This window comes from Ctenopharyngodon idella, chromosome 24 (genome assembly GCF_019924925.1).
Source record: "Ctenopharyngodon idella isolate HZGC_01 chromosome 24, HZGC01, whole genome shotgun sequence".
NCBI lineage: Eukaryota > Metazoa > Chordata > Actinopteri > Cypriniformes > Xenocyprididae > Ctenopharyngodon > Ctenopharyngodon idella.
This window is the reverse complement of record NC_067243.1, coordinates 16506661-16513697: the sequence shown is the minus strand read 5'-3', so window position 1 is coordinate 16513697 and position 7037 is coordinate 16506661.

Here is a 7037-nt window from a genome sequence, read left to right as displayed (position 1 = left end):
TCACTCAATCGATTTCACAATCACCATCCAAATGAGATTTATTTTAATGGATATGTTTTCCTGCTAATTTTCGCAGGATGGAGTCGCATGTTTATGGCTCGTCGTGACTGCAAATAGTTTGTAGTATATTTTGTAGTGCAATTTTCTGGAGCTGGAGTGTTTTCGCCCTGAGGCGTAATAGATGCTTTTGGTAGCTATTTTTCTGGAAAACCTTCCATAACGGGCGTGTGTTTACGGCATCTTATTATTCCTGTACTAACGATATATTAAAACGTCTTAACCTAGACGACGAAGAGCAAAACAAACCTTCGGTTTGGCTAAATTGGATTTTGTTATTATGGAAACTGTAGGAAATGCAGCGCAGCTGGCCATTCAAAGTTTTGCCAACGGAAAATTTAGTGTAAACTAGCAGCGAAAAGATTTTATTAGTTTCATACTGGCATACTTAACATTTAATCAAATATGTAAATCTCATTTGCTCAAATGACACGTGTTTCACTTTTCTGTGTTACATATGGTCGACTGTGACAGACTTGTGGTAACACTGAGGTAAACAGTGACATCTACAGCAGTAGTACAGTATTCTGGCTAAAACTATCTAACAGAGTGTTAAAACTGTTTTAAATTAACTTTACCTTTAGGCAAGGAGAAATTAGATGGAGGTGAAACTATTAGGATAGGACATTGCATAAAATATGAACTAAAAAGAAAAGGAAATTTACTAATGCATAGCCCCATTCCAAAGTCTTATTTTGAATATTGTAACAGGAAAGCTACAATATTCAGAATATTTGATTGTAATGAAACAAAATGCAGTGTTATTTGTAATATTTCCTGTAATAAGAAGCAAAGCTTACTATCACTATTAGTTGCGCAATTAAAACTTTACTACACTGCTACCATTGTGGAATACATATATATGTATATGTGTGTGTGAGTGTGTGTGTGAGAGAGAGAGAGAGAGAGACCCTGGTCCACAAAACCAGTCATAAGGGGGTCAATGTTTTTGTTAATGTTGAAATTTACATCATCTGAGAGCTGAATAAATAAGCTTTCCATTGATGTATGGTTTGTTAGGATAGGACAATATTTGGCTGAGATACAACTATTTGAAAATCTGGAATCTGAGGGTGCAAAAAAATAAATCTAAATATTGAGAAAATCGCCTTTTAAGTCCTTAACAAGGCATATTACTTCAAAAAAATGATTTTTTGATATATTTACGGTAGGAAATTTACAAAATATCTTAATGGAACATGATCTTTAAATAATCTCTAAATATTATTTTAGCATAGAAAAGTTAATTAAGAAAATCAATTTATGTAAAAGCTAATAAAATATAGATCCCATAAAACACTTTCAGTCTACATAAGAATAGTATTCAATCATTTTTTCGAGCACATTTTATGAGGACATGTACTGAAAATCACTTTGTTTACAGAAATCTCCATTTCCGTTTTCATTCCTGTGGGACATTCTTTAAAGCTTGTCTGATGAACCAAGAGGGATGGAGCTTTGAAAATGGGCCAATTATGTTTTGTTTATTACTTAAAAATAAATTGGTCAGTTTACCCTAGATGGATCAACTTACCCCTTGACAAGGGGCAAGTTGGGCCACTGGACATATATGGCCCTGTGTTAAAGATGCCATATAAATACTCATTTTAGAAAAAAAGAAAAGTTGTTTCAGTTGCGCAAAACAAAACTGGCACATCTTACCCCACTCTCCTCTACTGAAAGGAAACATTTCTCTGCAAAACTATTTCTTACAGAACAGTGTTCAGTGTCGACCTTTGACCAAACCCTTGCACTCTTTCTCCTATGAGAGCGTTGTTTTATGGGTATGTCCGCTCTATGAACTAATGCACTGTCTTACCTCTCTGATAATGATTTCATCTATTATTACAGCTTTTTCCTCTTTCGCCCGCTCTCACCAGGCTGTCACAAGTTTCACTTCACCTCCCCTCGTGCGCACTTGCATCTGTGCGTGTAGGAGGGATAACTTAATCATCTTTTATTTTCTGTTGCCTGTTTTTCTTGATATTGATGTGTAACTTAAGATCAGACAGAGGGTTAATTTTTCACTCCATGACAGACACTAATTTAATCAAGCCGCTGAAATCTTGCAATTTCACTTCCCTCAACACTCAAAATGCATCACTTCATCATTTGTCCCTCTAGAGCTTGCGCATTACCAAGAAAACACAGGGGCTTTCAGACTCTTCAGAGACTTCTTTTAGCCCTCCAGGCCTATGATGACTGTCTATCCAAAAATTTTATGTTTCCTATCAGCCCTTGCTCAGCCCCTAGAACACGTGTAGGGAAGTTTCAGTGATTAACAGGACATGTTTGTTGTGTATAGAGAATTGAGAATTGTGTATGGAGAATTGTATATATATAATATATATAACATTATATTATAACAATAATAGATCAATGTTGAAAACAGTTGTGTAAAGTTTTTTTTTCAGGATTCTTTGATGAAAAGAACAGCATTTATTTGAAATAGAATCTCTTGTAACATTATAAATGCCTTTACTGTCACTTTTGATCAATTTAATGCATCCTTGCTGAATAAAAGTATTCATTTCTTTGAATTCTTAAAAAAAAAATAAATAAATAAATAAATCTTACTGACCCCAAACTATTGAACGGTAGTGTATGATGTTATATCATCGCCCCCCAAGTGGTGAACCATTGAAATTTCACAACGTTTCGTTCGAAACATTTACGACGTAACAAAGCCTCGTTTACTGAAATCATGTGACTTTGGCAGTTTGATACACGCTCCGAACCACTGATTTGAAAAGATTTGTAAAGCTTCAAAGCTTCATGAAGCAGTGTTTTGAAATCTTAATTTGAGTTCTTACAGATGTGGAACAACATGAGGGTGAGTAATTAATTGCAGAATTTTCATTTTTAGGTGATCTAACCCTTTATAAAAGCTTTCTATTTCAAATAAATGCTGTTCTTTTGAACTTTCTATTCATCGAAGAATCCTGAAAAAATTGTACACAACTGTTTTCAACATTGATAATAATCAGAAATGTTTCTTGAGCAGCAAATCAGCATATTAGAATGATTTCTGAAGGATCATGTGAAACTGAAGACTGGAGTAATGATGCTGAAAATACAGCTTTGATCACAGAAATAAATACATTTTAAAATATATTCAAATAGAAAAACGTTATTTTAAATTGTAATAATATTTCACAATATTACTGTTTTTTTTTGTTTGTTTGTTTTTTTTTTTTTGTATTTTTAATCAAATAAATGCAGCCTTGGTGAGCATAAGAGACTTCTTTTAAAAACAGTAAAAATATTTCAAATAATATTTAAAAGATAAATAGCAAATAAATATATAAAACACATAGTATTTTAAAGATATGTATATATATTTTCACATTATATATATATATATATATATATATATATATATATACATATGGTATAGTAGATAAATATACTGTATTTAATAATTATAAGGTAAATAGTAAATAAATATATTAATAAATATATAGTATTTTGAAGATATGTTTCACAAATATTTAACCAAGTATTTTTGGTGATAAATGCTGCCACTATTTTATGAGACCAAAGCCTCTCTTAAGCTACTGCATGTTCTCAGTAATACATCAGAATTTACTGCTATAAGCAATACCACATGTTGGGAGGGCTGGAGCAGGGTGTTCCCAAAGAGGAGGAGAGTGCAGAAAGACAAGAGCTGGTATGCACAGCATTGCTAGTCGAACATCCGAACCTGACAGATACAAAACACAAGTGTAATTTGAAGAAGGTCTAATCTGCCTCCCGTCAATATGAGAGACGTTTCATGAAATGTTCTTTACTGGAGCCCACCCAAATAAATATCCATCTCTAATTGTCTGCTCCCAGGGCATTTGCGACGTCAATTGGTGCACTGTTTCAGCTTAAAATATTGGGTCAGGAACACAAATTCTTAGATATGAGGCATAAAAACCCCATCAGAACAACATTTCTCATTCATGTCAAGAAAAATCCCAACAACAGGCAACATTGTCACCTCCTAGAAATATTTCCCCTCGTCTTTCCTTGAAAAAGAGGTCACACTGAGTGAGAAAACCAGCCACTTTTGAAATCAACAAAGCAAAGAATATGTTTTTTATATGTTTTTCTTGGTTCAGTCTGGCGTGCTGCCTTACCTTAATTTGTCAAACTGTTTATTTTGTTGTTCTCATTTTAAAACACATTGGACAGCGGCGAGGCTGATAAGCCTTGCTTCACATGATCCAAAAAAAGCGATCATAAGTGCTGAACTTGATTTGTGTGAAGACCTCCCCATCCAGATAATGTGTGGCACCAGCATAAACCACTGATCATAAACTACTTTAATGGCTCTGTCCCAAGAGGAAAAGGCATATAGCTGGCAGATAGCACATTTGGGGTGGTGTAGACACAAGCAAGTAGAAACGGTTGCTGGCAATACATGAAACATGCTAGTACGATTATTATACTGCATATTGTTACAAGCTTGGAAATAGTGTTTAGTTTTTTACCTACAGGCTTTTTGTGGCTTTTGCCAAAAAAAAAAAAAAAATTGTGTGCACTTACAATACAGTATAAAGGACATGCACTGTTAAAGGGTTAGTTTACCCAAAAATGAAAATTCTGTCATTAATTACTCACCCTCATGCCGTTTTACACCCGTAAGACCTTTGTTGATCTTCGGAACACAAATTAAGATATTTTTGTTTAAATCCGATGGCTCCGTGAGGCCTGCATAGCCAGCAATGACATTTCCTCTCTCAAGATCCATTTTAAATCAGTTCATGTGAGTACAGCGGTTCAATATTAATATTATAAAGCTTCATGAAGCAGTGTTTTGAAATCGGCCATCACTAAATAATTCATTATTTTGTTTTTTTTGGCGCACCAAAAATATTCTCGTCGCTTTATAATATTAATATTGAACCGCTGTACTCACATGAACTGATTTAAATATGTTTTTAGTACATTAATGGATCTTGAGAGAGGAAGTGTCATTGCTGGCTATGCAGGCCTCACGGAGCCATCGGATTTAAACAAAAATATCTTAATTTGTGTTCCGAAGATTAACGAATGTCTTACGGGTCTGGAACGGCATGAGCGTGAGTAATAAATGACAGAATTTTCATTTTTGGGTGAACTAACCCTTTAAGAAAGCATCATTAGTGACAAACATCTATAACACTTACGGCAATGAAAGTTTGAACAGCTCCAATTGATAATTAATTGACAGTTTTCGTCTTACAAATTGTCTTACAACAAGCTGCTAATTATTTTCATGTTGACAGCTGATGAATTACAAAATAATAAAAACACATTGTACATTTATTTATTTATTATTTAAATTAATATATAAAAACTAAAAAAAAAAATACTAAAAACTAAAATCAATTTTAAAATCGAGTGAATTTAGGCATCAAAACAATTTACAGTATTAAAAATGTATAGCCTATTCATTTTGAGATTTACCAGATTTACAGTGTTATTAAAGTCAACATGAAATCAAAATGGCTGATTCTTGTTTTGTTTTGTTTTTTTTATGGAAAATTGCAGTATTTATTATAAATTAATTATCTGTCTTTCTATATAGATATAGAAAGACGGTTCACTCCTATTAGTTATGAATGGGAAAAACTGCAACGCACAAAATGGCGGAATACTTCCCGCCTTCTAAGTAAAAGAGCCAATCACTGATTGATAAAATCATTGTATCACTGCAGCTGTCGTTAGAAGCTCCGGTTCCCATAGAAACCTGAGACTCGCGCTTAGGACTGCACATGCGCATTGGCTCATCTAGCCTGAAAAATAAGCATTTGAGCATAAGAAACAACATTTATGGGACAGTTCATGTCAGATTTTGTTGCTGATTTGAAATATGTTATTTAATTGTGAGTTCGCCAAGCGATTTTTGAGATTTCAGGATTCCCCCATTCAAATAGATAGGACTTGGTCTTGGATGCCTAAAATAATGCCCGGAGGCATTGCAAATATGGCTGCCGAGTGAACAGACTTTCCTTGAAAGGAACTTTGACTTTAATCAAAATAACGTCCCCTCCCTCTTGCAGCAACATCTCTTTTCTTCTCTGATGACGTGTTTACTGGCGTGAGGGCGGGACAACCTGTCACTCACATGAGATCGACCAATAGCAAACCACAACCATCCAATCAGTTCCCCATGGACAAAATTAAATCCTGCCCAACATTTTCTCTTGTTCAAGAAGCCGTTTCAATCAGATATATGTCACAATAGGGAAGAAAAGACTATCCCGGAACACACCAAGCTGACGGTTGGCCGTCGGGCAGTTTTTATTCGTCGGCCAACTAAGTTTTCTCAGTGTGTTCCGCGCCGTTGGCTGAAGTTGGTCCTCGTCGGCTTTTTTTCGGCCGATTCGACATGTTGAATCGGCATCGTCGGTCAGTCAGGCCATCTGATCATTCTAAATGGCTGTTCAACTACTGCCACCTGCTGGTACGGAAAGGCATTTCTTCTTACGCAGGCGCAGAATGGACGTGCTACTTGGCCGTTGGGTGTCGAGCGTCGGTTTGGTTTGTCAGGGCAACTTTGGACCCAGACGCTGTCGATGTGAGCCAACCCTGCAGTCTGCTTTCGTCGCCATTAGTTCGTTGGCGTCGACTTGGTGTGTTTCGGGCTCATCAAAACTTCCTGCCAACTTTAAATTATTGGTATTTTTTTAAAGATTAACTATAAGACAGCGTAAGATGACTGCAAAGATTAATGTAAAAATAGCCATCAGAATTCACACTAAAAATCATTTAGCAACCATACAGCCATGCCCTAGAAACCACTCAAGACACCTTAGTGTGCTTTGCACGACAGGCACCGCTCTCACTTTCTTCAGAGAATGTAAAAATCTAGATTTAACTTAAATCATGCAACTCTAGAGTTACAGTCATGTATAAACATTACATCTCATAAAAATGAGTGATTTATTTTCCATTTTAATTATGCTAGACTACCCTGCCAGAACCCAAAGCCACAACTTGAAAGATTA